Below are 16,439 nucleotides of genomic sequence, written 5' to 3' on the forward strand. Positions count from 1 at the left end.
GGGCATGTCACGGCCGACATAGCACGGAGCTGAGGTCTGCACGCGCTCGCTGGATGGCCGGGGTGACCATCAGGATCTAGAATATCTAGTGCGTCACCCAGTCCAACAGTTGATTGAAGTTCTCATAGAAACAAATAAAACGAAAAAACAACAACAGAGAAAAAAATCTTGTTTAAAAAATTACAAAAAATGCCAGGACCAGAGATCCCAGCAGGGAGATAGGTCCTTCCTCCTGACTAGGTAGAAAAACTGAATCCAAGAACAGGAAGTGGGAGTATAACACCTGGGACTGCCCCATGGCGGTAGTTCAAAGTTCTGTTAACTTTGTTAATCCTTTTCCACCTAGTGTCCTACTCCTAGGAAGCGCAGCATAACCCATTTGACTAATGAAGATATGTCGCTGTGTCCGTCAATGAATGAAAGAGAAATGCAAATTTCTTTCTCCAAGCACAGTATAATTGCTTCTTTTAAATTGTTAATGTAATGATTTATAAATATAGTGAAATGGGAATATGGCATCTAATAGACACGTCTTTCCTATTTAAGCCCCATTATCTAAATTTTCCTGGGGATGAAGATGGAGTGGTTGTGAAAAAAACATGCATTGGCTTGGAAAGCTGTTACGTTCTGTAAGCCTCGGTTCACATTTATGCGATGCGGGAAGGCTGCGAATCCGCAGCCTGTTCCCGCATCGCACACGCACCCCCGGCAGTTCACACTGCCATATGCGATACGCTGGGGGTGTCAATGTAATGTTAACGACACCCCCAGTTTGATCGCATATCGCAGTGCGATCGTGCAGTTCGTACAGGATCGGATCGCACAAGTGTGAACCGCTGTGCGATCCGATCCTGATGCGGCTGCCAAAAAGGGTCCCTGTGCGTGTTTGCTGCGGCTGCGGTGCGAATTTAGCCATACAAACTGTATGGCTAAACCCGCACCGCACAGCCGATCACATGTAATGTCGGAGCAGTGCGCTCCGACATTACATGCGAACCCCACACAAGTGTGAACCGGGGCTTAAGAATTGTTCATGGGCCTATACAGTCCTTTCCAACAAGATCAAGCCAGTCATCCTAAGGACCATATTACATGTGTGAACTCATGGTATGGAAAAGGTTCCATGATGACCACCACATAGTCAAAATAGCTGATTCTGACAAAACAGCAGAGTTTCCTCAGAGAACCAATCCAACCAGATAAGCCAGGCATAGGATAATTTACCATGTGTGAACTGACTGCCTAGAAGATGCTTCCAAGATACCTGCCATGTCTTTAAATAGCTGATTAAAACAAAAAGTGCTAATACTACATATGGGTCTCAGGCCTCAGGGTTAGGGCCCCTGCCGACATCCAATTGGATCAGCTAAAAACAGACAGACATGGATCTGTTCCCCTTCTGCCTAGCGGATCAGAGCAGATGGCAGTCAGGTGTTTAAGACAGTCTATTTCCATCCGAATGCCCATAAAGGAGAGCAGACTGTGTCTGCTCTGCATGAGCGGATACAGACCAGTCATCTCCCTGCTCAGTGCGGATCAGTGGACAGATTCCCTGCTGAGTCCGCCCCGTGAGGAAGAGGCCTATGGCTGATAACAACTGAATATGGTTCCTAGTAGGGCTGCCTATTTTACCCACTTCTATTAAAGTGTTACTAAACCCACAACAGCAAAATCAGTCTGTATATCCAGTAAAGTATGTTTGTTATACTCACTGTGGAACCTAAGAGGTTAATCTCTTGCATAGAGTAAAAAGGCTGTTTAATCCTGTCTTCTCTGATCCTTCCTTTCTTTTACTGTCCCCAATCCATCTGCTGATAAAACAGAGCCATAGGAGGTACTCTGCACATGCTCAGCTAGAGTTGTTTTTTTTTTTTTTTGGTGATCAGCACAGGGCCAATTAGCACTTTCCAGACAGAGGTTCAGCGGTCCTGCAGCCTCATTGGACAGTAAGAGAAGAAGGAAAACTCCTCCTACAAGTTTTAATCAGTGTTCGGCCAGACACTGATAGAAGTCACAAGACTGCTATATACTGCTGATGAAAAAAGGTATTTAGCAGTTTATATTTACTAAAACTATTGCATTTCCATGTTCTGTGTACTGTGGTAGACCAGATATAGTGAATGCAGGGTCCTGGGTTTAGGAATACATTAATATTCATTTTTATTAATTCTTAATGGAAAGGTGTAATGGTTTGGGGTCAATTTTTAATGTTCCATACCTGATTTGCTAAGTGGAAAAAATCTTTGAATTTCATTTACCATTGAATACATATCAAAGTAATCCCAAATCGCTTTGGGTTAGCTAAAGAGACAATGCTACAGAAGTAGCTCCCTTTCAGACACAGCGGTCTCCCACTGGAGCTTTGTACTGAGCCATCCAATAAAAGGTAAGTCATTGCTCTGATTCATCCAATCCGACATGTAAATTTCACCTTGACTGAAATTCATCTCCAAAAGTAATTTTAACATATGGTAGGTGGAGGAAACAATAAAAGGAGCCTAGAGTAGTCTGCTGGCTGGATAAAAGACTCGGTAATGTTTACATGAAAAATTACACAGGTGCCTGACTGAGTGGATTCAGTTATGAAAAATCGATGACAAGGATTAAGGCCCTTTTCACATGGGGCGGATCCATTTTAAAGGACTCCGCTTGCTCAACGGGGATTGCTCCCTTGATCCCTGCTGAGCAGGCGGATGACAGGTCCATCTCTGCTCACTGTTCTCCTCTATGGGGAGATCCGATGAAAACAGACAGTCAGTCCGTTTTCATCTGATCTGATCCGCTGAACGGATGGCGAACGTATCGCCATCCATCTGTTTGATCTTGTCGGATCGGATGCCAGGCGGGTGTCAGCGCGTCCCCATAGAGGAGAATTGGGCAGACCCTATCAGTCCAATCGTGCAAAAGGGGCCTACGGAACAATCCTTTGCACTTAAAATTATATATAAATAGGTTTATCAAGTCATTGCTATTTAACCTTAATTTACATAAATGTATTTAAATAATGATGTTATATAGAAGATTTTGTTACAGGGGTCCCTGCTTTATTCTTTTTATATAAAGTTTAATAATTATATTCAATATACTTTACTGTTGTGGTGGCATTAAAGTAGTATTAAACCCCAAATCAAAAATGTAATTTATTGCAGCTTACCAACCATTAGATGTAGTGTCTGCATTAGTTTTATTTTATAGGCGTTTTTCCCTCAGTTTTCACCTGGTGATCTGGCCAGCAACACACCTACTGTATTAGAGTGCCTCCACTCTGCATGAAGGAGCACAGGGGCACCTTTGGATCTGGAGGAGGGGGTGTTTAATGTACTAGCAGATTTAGATACACTAAACAAATTGAAGCTGACATCCAGCTAACACTTTATAAGCAGTTAAAGCAAGAGTTTTTTTTGGGGGATAAAGGTTTTACATAAATAAACAAAAGCTGATCACCAGATGACAATAAGGGAAAGAAAGCCAAAAAAGAAAACGAATGCAGGCACCACATCTAAGATTAGGTAAGCTGCAGTATAACATGTTTGCTTTTGGGTTTATTTGTTTTAAAATCTTTTCATAATTGAACCCTCATCCTTTGTCTTGTCTAAGGATAAGTCACCAATCTACACTGATTTACATGTTCTGTTCAGGTGTTGCTGCTTATTATAGCTGTACAAAGCTATTATACTGTCCCTTTAGTCAAAGTTCCAGAGAGGCATGACCTCCTTTATGAAGATCAAGATAGGAAATCCAGTTTGCCACCTGCTTTTAAATGCAAATTATATTTGACTTGCTAGAAAAAAAAAAATCTTATTTGAATTAATGAACATTTTTAAAACAATTGATTTGTTTTCAACATTCTCATGGAAAATAACTGATAAACCGAAATAACGTAATTTTTGTAAAATCGTACCTGTAAAATTCCTTTCTCTGAGTCCTCCGACAGTCGCCGCCTCCTCTAAGTCATCACTGTTGGATATTGACTTCCCATCCGCAGGAGTAGCTAGGCATATAGACTTAGTCCAAAGACAAAGACATTAGCATATACACACCCATGGGGGCTGTCCCATCTGGTCAATACCCCCCCTGCATCACCACTCCCAACTCAGTTTGGTAGCATAGCAGTAGGTAATAAGAACCCCAAAAGAGGGGCGGGGGCGGCGACTGTCGGAGGACTCAGAGAAAGGAATTTTACAGGTAAGATTTTACAAAAATTCAGTTTTCTCTCACGTCCTCCGACTCCTCTAAGTCATCACTGTTGGGATGTCCCAAAGCAGTATAGACATGAGGGGTGGGAGACGCAACCTTAGAATAGGCAACGCAGTACCCACATCAGAGAAAGGAATCTTACATGCACCGTAAGAGAACCAACTGGGCAACAGAAAAATACAATGCTCAACAGAAGCAACAGCCCAGGAAAGCAAACACCAACAGCAAGGGACCCAGAAAAAATTCCAGGGCCCATCATGGCACTGCCGCACTGAGAACTTTGAGGCCAAAAGGAAGCATCAGCTAATGCCAGAACATCTACTTTGTAGAATTTGGAAAAGGTGTGCACCGACGACCAAGTCGCAGCCTTGCACACCTTGGCCACCGAGGCCCGATGCCAATAGGCCCAGGACGCACTCAAAGATCTGGTAGAGTGCGCCTTAACAGGGAAGGGCGGAACCCATTAAGCCTGTTCAATGGTCTGTCTGATCCATTTGGCAATAGTTGCTGCAGACGCAGCCATGCCCTTCCGAGGTCCCTCAGGAAGGACAAATAGGGAATCCGTCTTCCGAAAGGATTCCGTAGACGACAGGTAAACCCTGATCGCCCTGACAACATCCAAGGAATGCAAGGCAATCTCCTTCGGATGTTTCGGCTTCGTACAAAGCGAAGGCAGGACAATGTCCTCATTAAGGTGGAACTCAGTGAAAACCTTGGGAAGGAAGGATGGGGGTGGTCGCAAAACCACCTTATCCTTGTGAATTATCAATAAGGGGAGCGGCAAGACAACGCCGCCAACTCCGACACTCTGCGAGCCGAAGTGATCGCCACTAGAAAAGCAACCTATTTCGACAGCAGAGGCAACGATATCTCTCTGATGTTTTCAAAGGGAGCACGCTGTAATACGGACAGAACCAAGTTCAAGTCCCATGGAGGTAAAGGCTCCTTCCTGGGAGGAGCCAAATGTCGCACACCTTGAATGAAGGTGCGAATCAAGGAATGAGACGCCACAGGGCGTTGGAAAAGGACAGCCAGTGCAGACTCCTGGCCCTTTATCGTGGCCAGCGCCAGGCGCTGATCCACTCCAGACTGGAGGAAAGCTAACACTCTCGACACCGAGTAAGAACGAGGGGAGAACCCCCTGGATTCACACCAGGCGAAATAAGCTTTCCAGGTACGGTAATAGATCTTACTAGAGGAGGATTTCCTAGCCTTGATTAGAGTAGGGATAACCGCAGGGGAGAGACCCTTGTCCCTCAGGACCTGGGTCTCAACAGCCAGGCTGTTAATGCCAGCGACTGTAAAGCAGGATGGAAGATCGGACCTTGAGACAGGAGATCTTCCTGCAGAGGCAGACGCCACTAAGGTGCCACTGCCAGGTGAACAACGTCGGCGTACCAGGACCGGCGTGGCCAGTCCGGAGCCACCAGAATCACCGGGTGCGGTTCCGAGACCAATCTGCGGAGGAACCGGGATAGTAACTGAATCAGAGGAAAGGCATACATCAGACGATACTGATGCCAAGGGGCTACCAACGCATCCGAGGCGTTCGCCAACGGATCCCGCGTTCTTGCCGCAAACCTTTCCACCTTTTGATTTAGCCGGGATGCGAACAGATCCACGTCCGGGGATCCCCACCTCACAGACAGCATCTGAAAGACCTCCGGGTGTAGGGACCATTCCCCCTGGTCCAGGGTCTGGCGGCTCAGATAGTCGGCCTGCCAATTTTCCACACCCGGAATGTGAACTGCTAAAATCGCCGGGACATGAGTCTCGGCCCAAGACAGGATGTCGGTCACCTCCCGGGCCGCCCGAGCACTCCTGGTGCCCCCTTGGTGGTTGATGTAAGCCACCGCGGTAGCATTGTCCGTCTGTACTCGGACAGGTAGGCCCCGGAGACGGTCCGACCACTGGAAGAGAGAGTTTTATCGCTCGCAATTCCAGCACATTTATCGGGAGGGAGGACTCCTCCTCCGACCAAGTGCCCTGGGCAGACAGGTTGCCCAGGACTCCACCCCAGCCCGACAGGCTGGCATCCGTGGTAATCACCGTCCACACCAATGGACGGAAGGACTTGCCTTCCGCCACCGACGGGGACTGGAGCCACCAAAGAAGAGCCAATCTGGTCTGACGACTCAAGGAGACACTCAGATCCAGGGACTGAGGCAGTCTGTCCCACCTGGCCAGGATCTCCGTCTGGAGAGCCGCGTGTGAAACTGAGCAAAGGGTATCGCCTCGAAGGCTGACACCATCAATCCCAGAGACCTCATACAGGTTCTGAGTGACGAGGACGGGTTGTCCCTGAGGGACCTGATCTCGTCCTGCAAGGTCCGGAGCTTGTCCTCCGGCAAGAACACCTTTACCTGAGCAGAGTCCAGAATCATTCCCAGATAGGGAAGACGAACCGATGGAGACAACGCCGATTTTTGAACGTTGATGGTCCATCCGAACTCCTGAAGCGTCTGTACCGTGGTGGACAGATCGCGCACAAGGTCCTGGCTGGCACGTGCCCTCAGAAGGAGATCGTCTAGGTAGCCCAAGACCGCAATGCCCTGTGCCCTCAGTAGGCCCAGAACCGGCGCCAGCACTTTGGTAAAAACCCTGGGTGCCGAAGCGAGACCGAAAGGTAACGCCACAAACTGGTAGTGGTCCTCTGCGATAGCGAACCGAAGGTACCGCTGATGACCCTCGAAAATGGGGATGTGTAGATACGCATCCTTCAGATCTATCGAGGCCAGGAATTCCCCTGGACTCAGGGAGGCCACCACCGAACGGAGAAACTCCATACGGAACTTCCGAACATGCACGAAGCGGTTCAGCGATTTCAGGTCCAGAATAGGACGCACTTTGCCCTCCTTTCTGGGCACAGTGAACAGATTTGAATAAAACCCCCGAAACCTGTCCCGATGAGGCACCGGGACAATCACCCCCTGAGACAGAAGGTCCTGCACTGCTTGGTGCAGGTCCTGTAGACGCCCTGGGGACAAGTGGAGATTTGAGGGAAAAAATCTGTCCGCCAGCCTGGAAAGGAATTCGATCTTGTACCCCGATCGAATGATTTCCTGAACCCACCTGTCCGATATCCGGAGCAGCCAAGGTTGGAGGAAACCGCGCAAACGTCCCCCCACCCCAGAAATGGGTGAGGGCGCCCCTTCAGGCAGAGGAGGACTGACCCGCTGAGCCGGCATTGCCGGACTTCTGCTAACCCGCCCAGGGCTTCTTCTGGTTGCCCTGGGCCTTGAAGGGCTTGCCCTTGGATTGGTTCCGAAAGGCACGAAAGGGCCCCTGATGGGATCTAGGCGCAGAACCCCGCTTGCCTCGAAAAGACTTGTTCTTCGGGTTCTGGGGCAGCATAGTGCTCTTGCCCCCCGTGACGCCTTTCACCAGGGTGTCCAACGCCTCGCCAAAAAGGCGAGAGCCAGCATAGGGAAAATCAGCAACTGTTTTCCGTGAGGACTGGTCGGCCGACCAGCTCTTCAGCCATATCAGTCGCCGGTTAAGAACCGCGACACCACCAACGGGGCCTCATTCAAGGCTACATCACACAAGTACATGACTCCTTGGTGGATCTGATCCACCATTTCCAGCCGGGCAGGCGGAACACCATCAGACACGAGATTGCTCCTAATCATCTTAGTCCAATCAGCCACCGCCTGAGCCACCAGAACGGACGCGAAAACGGGTTTGAGCAACGAACCCGCCACCGTATAGGAATGGCGGGCTAGAGATTCCAACCGACGGTCCGTGGGATCCCGGAAAACCGGGGTATCCTCAGTAGGAACCAAGGTAGCCTTGTTCAACACGGCCACAGTGTGATCTACCTGTGGAGGCACACACCATCGTGATTCCGTAGCCGGCGCAAAAGGATAAAGCAATTTGAACCGACTAGGTACCAGGAATGGACGTTTTAACGTGCGCCACATTTCATTAACAGTGTAATGAAACTCAGCCGGGCAGGGGAAAACCTGCGCAGACTTGCGGGTCCTGTGCGTCCCAAATGAGGACACAACGCCCGGAGGACAGGGCTCATCCTCTAAATGTAAGGTGTCCTTAACAGAAATAATCAACTCATCCATGGTCGCCCGTTCTTCAGGCGACCCCGGGGAGGAGGTATCAACCCTCTCCACTTCAGCCTCCCCCTCAAACCCCGGGGGGTCCAAGGATGAGCGGGACCCTGAAAAGGGCACGCTCGCAGCAGCAGCCATATCCCCATCTGAATCAGAAGAGAGAGACAATCTGGGCCTCTTTTTCGCAGCACGTTCAGCCATCAGCATTTCCATATTAGCCACCAAAGTCGCCACCACAGCAGCCAAATCGGGTCACAGCAGGGCCACAGGAGAACTGGGGCCCCTCACTAAATCTGGAGGAAACTTGCTTTCCTGAGAATCCATTGCCCAAGTTATCAGAAACAAAACCACAGTGCAATACAAATGTACTGGTCCTTTAAAATCGCTGCGGTGTGCGCAGCCCACCGCTACCGCTATAGTGACAAAAAGACCCCAAAAGGAGAAGAGAAAACTGAGCCAGAAGCGATAACACAGAGGAAGATTGAGAGCAATAACGTGCAGAGCTCGCAGACCGTTGCTACCGATGTCCTGCTGCTGATGGAAAGGAAGTGCTGCTGAAGTAGGCTGAACTTAAAGACTTTCAGTCTTAGGGAAAATGGCTGCCCCATAGGATTGCATTGGAGGCTTCAAGAAAATGGCCGCCGAACATGCGGTCGGACCGATCGTTCTACACCCACCAAAATGGCGGCGGATGGCGCCAAAACAGCATGCAGTATCGCCCACAGAGAGGCTGACCATGCCTGTCCAAATCAAAGATGGCAGACCGCGCGAGTTCACTCCGCTGCAGTCGCCACACAAAGTCTGCACCCCCAACAATGCACCGAAGTGACACAGGGAAGGGGACCCCCACACATACAGAAAACTGCACAAGCGATCCCCGCAGGGACCGCATCAGGGAGTCACACAGGCACAGACATGGGGGACACACAGCAACACAGACTGCCACCGCAGACAGAGGCCCCACACAGAAGTACTTACCTGTACCAGATGGCGTGGGAAGCCTCCATGCACGGAAAACCACTGTCCTCACCTGACAGGGAGTGCCGTGAGCCAGGGACATGACACTGCAGCACCGCAGATTTGTCCTGTGAGGTAGCCACCTCACGGCTGCACCCCTGCAGCGAACAGGGATGGATCGTTCGTAATGCCATAGCTGAACGCTCGATGGCGGGCTGGGGGTCCATCTGACCCTCTTGCTCTGGAGAACCAGGGCGGTCAGTCCGAATCCCAGCACCGCATGATCCATCTTCATCCAAAGAGAAGACTAACACTAGAAGCTGACAAAATAAACAGCTAGTAAAGTAAGAGAAAAAACTGACATTTTCAAAGAAAATCAAATAAAAGATTAGGAAGGCTGAGACTGAAGCCCCAGCACAAGGTAAGCCTGACTACTTCTGACGCTAGGCAGATTAAAACTGAGTTGGGAGTGGTGATGCAGGGGGGTATTGACCAGATGGGACAGCCCCCATGGGTGTGTATATGCTAATATCTTTGTCTTTGGACTAAGTCTATATGCCTAGCTACTCCTGTGGATGGGAAGTCAATACCCAACAGTGATGACTTAGAGGAGGCGGCGACTGTCGGAGGACGTAAGAGAAATGAACTATTTGTCCACATATACAGTATGTTAAGTGCTAACCTGGACCTACCATACACTTGGTGAGCAAGTATGGTAAAGAGTAACAATGTTTCTGAATCTCAAATTATTATTAGAAAATATTATAAGTGCATTGAGGGAAAGTGATCAAAACTAGAGTAGCTAGAATCTGTGATGATGAGGCTGTACTGAAGAGCACTGATAGGCTGCACTAATGGGCACTGATAAGGTGGCACTGATGAGGAAGCACTAATATGCAGCACAGATGGGCAAGCTTTATGGGCACTGATAGGTGTCAATGATGGGCACTGATAGGTGGCACTGATAGGGGGCTCTGATAGGCAGCACTGATGAGTAGGCACTGACAGGCATCACTGATGGGCACAGAAAGGCACCACTGATTGACACTGGAGCACCATCAGGGGACCCCAGAAGAAGAGGATCAGGGCTGCTCTGTGCAAAACTATTGCACAGAGCAGGAAAGTATAATGTTTGTTATTTTTTTATTTTTTTTTTTTTAAAAAGAAGCTTTAATGTTGCATTTAAGGCTAGAAATAATTGAAATACAATGTGGAAATTAGTATATGGTTTTACATTCTGACCATAGATACGCTTTGCATGAACATTTTGTACTCTTTTAGTTAATGAAGTCCTTTCTGTAAACTTTCCCAGGACAGAAAAATAAAGAGTGAATTGTTTTCTATTGTGTATCCTTCACTTCATAAGAAGAGGAAGGCTTTATGATTTATTTTTAAAATCAAAAAATACGATTAAACCACTAAACCTTATGCGCATACCTTACTCAGTTATATCTAGAAAGTGAAGCAAATTATTTGAAATATCAAAACAAGTAATTTACACTGCATGCTAAAAAGCTGTGACTCATGTAATTAAATCATTTTAACCACTTGCCTACAGTGCACTTTCACCCCCTTCCTGCCCAGACCGATTTTCAGCTTTCAGCGCTCTCACACTTTGACTGAGAATTACTCAGTCATGCAACACTGTACCCATACAAAAATTGTGTCCTTTTTTTCACACAAATAGAGCTTTCTTTTGATGGTATTTGATCAATACTGGGTTTTTTATTTTTTGTGCTATAAATAAAAAAAGACTGAAAATATCGTGAAAAAACGCATTTTTCTTTGTTTCTGTCATAAAATTTTGCAAATTAGTCATTTTTCTTCACAAATTTTGGCCAAAATTTATACTGCTACTTATCTTTGGTAAAAAAAACACAAATAAGTGTATATTATTTGGTCTTTGTGAAAGTTATAGAGTCCACAAGTTATGGTGCTATTCATTGAAAATTGATCACACTTGATCACACCTGATGTACTGAAGGCCTATCTCATTTCTTGAGACACTAAAAGGTCAGGAAAGTACAAATACCCCCCAAATGACCCCTTTTTGGAAAGTAGACATTCCAAGGTATTTAATAAGGGGCATGATGAGTTTTTTGAAGTTGTAATTTTTTCCCACAATGCTTTGCAAAATGAAGATTTATTTTTTTTTATTTTTATTTTTTTACAAATTGCCGTATTAACAGGTTATTTCTCTCACACAGCACATGTATACTTTCAACTACACCCCAAAACACATTCTACTACTCCTCCTGAGTATGGCGATACCACATGTGTGAGACTTTTTCACAGCCTGGCCACATACAGAGGCCTAACATCCGAGTAGCAGCGTCCGGCATTCTAGGAGCACAAATTACACATATCATTTCCTGACAACCTATCGCACTTTTGAAGGCCCTGGAGCACCAGGACAATGGAAACCCCCATAAAATGACCCCATTTTGGAAAGCAAACAGCCCAACGTATAATTTTTGAGGCATAATGAGTCTTTTGAGTATGTCATTTTTTTCCACAAGTTTTTGGAAAATGTGGAAAGAAAATGAAAACACATTTTTTTTACACAAAGCTGTCCATTTATGCAATATTTCTAACACATCGCATGTACATAGCAAAACTTGCACCCCAAAATACATTCTGCTACTCCTCCTGAGTATGGCGATACCACATGTGTAACACTTTTTCACAGCCTGGCCACATACATAGGCCTCACATCCAAGTAGCGCTTTACACAAAGTTGTCCATTTATCCACTTTAAGACTGGGCCTATTTTTGACACTTGGTGTTTACAAGCTAAAATCATTTTTTTTGCTAGAAAACTACTTTGAACCCCCAAACATTATATATTTTTTTTTAGCAGAGACCCTAGAGAATAAAATGGAGATCGTTGCAATATTTTTTATCACACCATATTTGCGCAGCAGTCTTCCAAATGCGATTTTTTTGAAAAAAATTCACTTTTTTGAACTAAAAAATAAGAAAACAGTAAATTTAGCCCAATTTTTTTCCATAATGTGAAAGATAATGTTACGCCGAGTAATTAGATACCCAACATGTCATGCTTCAAAATTGCGCATGCTCACAGAATGGCGCCAAACATTGGTACTTAAAAATCCCCATAGGCAACATTTTAAAAATTTCTGCAGGTTACTAGCTTAGAGTTACAGAGGAGGTCTAGGGCTCAAATTATTGCACTTGCTCTAACGATCGCGGCGATACCTCACATGTATGGTTTGAACACCGTTTACATATGTGGGCGGGACTTGCGTATGCGTTTGCTTCTGCGCGTGAGCTAACGGGGACAGGGCGCTTTAATTTTTTTTTTTTTTTTTTTTTCCTATTTATTTTATTTATTATTTTTTTATTTTTACACAGTTAAAAAAAAAAAAATGTTTTGATCATTTTTATTCCTATTACAAGGAATGTAAACATCCCTTGTAATAGAAATAGGCATGACAGGTCCTCTTTATTGTGAGATCTGGGGTCAAAAAGACCTCACACCTCACAACTACACTAAAAAAGAAAAAAAAAAAAAAAAATTGTTGAAAGAGGAAAAAAAAAAAGCAAAAAAAAAAAAGCGGCCCTTTAAACCGGTTGCTAGGCAACGTCTTTTGACGTAGCTCCGGTCCTCCAAGACCATAGAGTTGAGTGAGGGCCATCTTGCCCTCACTCGACTTCCTGTCTCTGAGGATCCGGGACCGGATAGTTTTCCCCGCTGCCGGCGGGTCCGGTAAGCTGGGAAAACGTCTGGGACGCGGCAGGAGGGGGGGGGGGCACCTCTTCCCCTGCACCGTAAGGGTAATTCCGCGGCGAATCCGCCACTGGGACCACCCTTATCTGAAAGCCGACCGCCCGCCGTTTCAAAAAATACCGGGGTTATGGGGGCTATCTGCTGCCATAACCCCAGTATTTAGCTTTTAATGGCCAACGCATATAGTCGTTAGGCGGTCAGTAAGTCATTGCATGTATATGGCAAACCGGTGACGATGACTGACGGGGTGACAGGTGACGATGACTGATGGGGTGACAGGTGACGATGACTGATGGGGTGACAGGTGACGATGATTGATGAGGTGACAGGTGATGATGATTGATGAGGTGACAGGTGACGATGATTGATGGGGTGAAAGGTGACGATGATTGATGAGGTGACAGGTGATGATGATTGATGGGGTGACAGATGACGATGATTGATGGGGTGACAGATGACAGTCACTGACGGGGTGACATGTGACGATGATTGATGGGGTGACAAGTGACGATCACTGATGGGGTGTCAAGTGACGATGACTGATGGGGTGACAGGTGACGATGACTGATGGGGTGACAGGTGACGGTGATTGATGGGGTGACAGGTGACGGTGATTGATGGGGTGACAGGTGACGGGCGATGGTCACTGATGGGTGACAGGTGACGGGCGATGGTGCACGGCGGTACTGATGGCAGTCTCTGGTGACCGGTGAATTTTAGGCTACGTTCACATGTGAGCGTAGCGATCACGGGCAGAATCACTGCGATTCTGCCCGTGATCCAGAAATCATTGCAAATTGCGGGGCGCCTGTGCATTGCCCGTGATTTTCAATAGCACCCCAAACGCTGTGCGATGTTGCCGCCATTTCCGCCTGCCGAATCGCGGTAACATCACGCAAACAACGCATGACGCTCCAAAGAAACTCTTGTACCTTTTTTGGGCGTCATGCGATGTTTGCGCGATGTTACCGCGATTCGGCAGGCGGAAATGGCGGCAACATCGCACAGCGTTTGGGGTGCTATTGCAAATCACGGGCAACGCACAGGCGTCCCGCGATTTGCAATGATTTCCGGATCGCGGGCAGAATCGCAGTGATTTTGCCTGCGATCGCTGCGCTCAAATGTGAACGTTATGGGTGTCAATTTCTGGGCACTGATGAGGTGACTGTTGGGTGACAGGTGATATTGGGGGGGGGGGGGGGGGGCTGAGGACTGTGTGTGGGGACCTTTATTAGTGTGATTTTTACTTTCTACAGGTGTACAGAGCAGTAACTCACTATTTCTAGCTCTGCTCCCCTCATACTGGAAACTGTATGAGGAGAGAAGAGCTAGTAACAGTCAGTTACTGCTCTTTGTTTACATTTTGTGATCGGCTGTGAATGGATTCACAGCCGATCACATAGTAAACAGTCACTGTCAGTGACTGTTTACTACCGCCGGTGACAGCTGTGTTCCTACGGAACACAGTGCCACCGACACGACCGCGCTGCGCGCTCCCGATCGCGCATGCGCGGTCATCTGGTGGGCGCCTTCATTGTGATCGGCTGTGTCATTGGAACACAGCCGATCACGTGGGAAACAGCCACGCCCATTGGCTGTTTCCCCCCTGCCGGTGACGGGGGGTGTCCCGGGGACACCCCGACACCGACAGTGCAGGGCGGCGTGCACGCGATCGCGCGCCTGCCCTGCTTAAAGTGCCGCCGTCATATGACGGCGGCCCAGGATAATGGTCGCTCCGCTCCGCCGTCATATGACGGCGGGCGGGCGGCAAGCGGTTAATCTAGCTTACAGTATTCTTTTCGTCTAGATCACATTTGCATTACTAAAACACTTTGATGTTTATAAAAATGATCAGAAAGAGGTAATTTTGTCTGTGCACGGCTGCATGAAACTGTTAAGTTACTCTGTATTACTTTACCAAACAAAACCTGAACATTGGTTTCATTAGAATAGCTCATCTTAAAAAGAACTTCACCAAAACCAAATCATTTTATCTTTGGTAAAGGAAGACGAAGGCCGGCCATAGACGGTTCACATCTCGGCCAGTTCAGCAGGAACTGGCTGAGATTCAAATCGTATGTGGGCAGGCTGAATGTACCAAGTTGATCAATCAATCAAGCCTGCCGGATTCACTTACGATTATCGCTAGCGGGTGCTATAGCCGCTAGCAATAATCACTATCTTCTCCTGGCGGGGCCATGTGCAATTACATGCGGGAACCTCAGTGGAAGTTTTCAGTGATTAGATGCAGGAGGAAGTACTATTGAAAGCTATGGGAGGCTGACAGCTCCCGCAGCTAATCATGGCCACTTGCATGTATTTGCTCAAGCAGTCATTACTTGTGATTGATCGGCCCTGGATGCAGGCTGTCTGCACCTAAGGCCAATCATTTATGGATAACTGCTTCATAAGATTACATACAAGCAGTGGCGGCCCATCCATTAGGAGCGCAGGGGCCCCACCCCCCTCATCCATGCACACGGCCTGTAATCTACATGCAGGGTGCCCGGCGCATGGATTCCAATGTTTTTTTGTTTTAGAAGCACATGATTAGAGCCGGAGGCTCTAGTTGGCTTCAAAAAGGGTGGGCTTGGGGTGCAGAGCACTGCGCCCAAAGCCCACCCAGTTGTGTGACAATAGCAAATTATTATTCGCTAATGTCTTACTGTTTCTCCTCTTGGCCAGTCAGGAAGCGAGTCCTGAGTCCTGACTGGCTGGGAGTCCTAAGACCCCATTGGCCGCAAATCCTAACTCCTGATTGGCCAGGAGAAGAAACAACCGTTGGGACTCGGGAGGAGAAGCAGGGGCAGAAGCCGCCACCTGCATGGGGTAAGTGCAGGGGCTGGTGGGGGGGTCTGACGGGTGATCGACTAAGTGACAGGGGGTGGGTTATGTGGTTGGCTGGCTGGCTGGGCCTCCCCCCCAAAGAAAATTGAGCACCAGCCGCCACTGCATACAAGTGGCTACTATTAGCTGCGGGAGGAAGCCCCATTAAAAGGAATTGACGGCTGACAGCTCCCACAGCTAATCGTAGCCACTCGTATGTAATTTGTATGCAGTTAATGGACAGGAACCCCTGCTGGGCTTTTAGCATGTAATCACACACAGCCCCATACAGAAATGTGAATGGGGCCTAATGTTGTGCTGCTATGATATAAATCTGGTTGTAATGCATGACAGGGTGTTTTGTATGTGAATAACTCAAATAAGAAGTTTTGTCTTCCTAGATCCCAATGTACTGGTTATATTGAATGAGTGCAATCTATTGATAGATTTTGGACTAGGCACATGGGAAGACTGGTGGTGATATCAAACAAAGTTCAGCTGTTCATTGGATTCTACTGACTTTTATAATTTAATACAAAACCTATTCCCATGGCTCTCCATCCAAGACAATATAAGAAGTTTTGTATAGATGTTTTCACCGCTATCATGTGAACATGCCTTTGATTTGTACTGACAACCAT

At 47.3% G+C, this 16,439-nt stretch overlaps 1 protein-coding gene across 2 annotated transcripts in view; it reads right to left on the reverse strand.

The window, feature by feature from the left end:
- Positions 1 to 16,439, reverse strand: part of CDC14A (cell division cycle 14A) — a 212,075-nt gene that overhangs the window by 42,129 nt on the left and 153,507 nt on the right. The gene's annotated exons all lie outside the window — the stretch shown is intronic.

Source organism: Pelophylax lessonae, assembly GCF_965119305.1.
Source record: "Pelophylax lessonae genome assembly, chromosome: 8".
Lineage (NCBI taxonomy): Eukaryota > Metazoa > Chordata > Amphibia > Anura > Ranidae > Pelophylax > Pelophylax lessonae.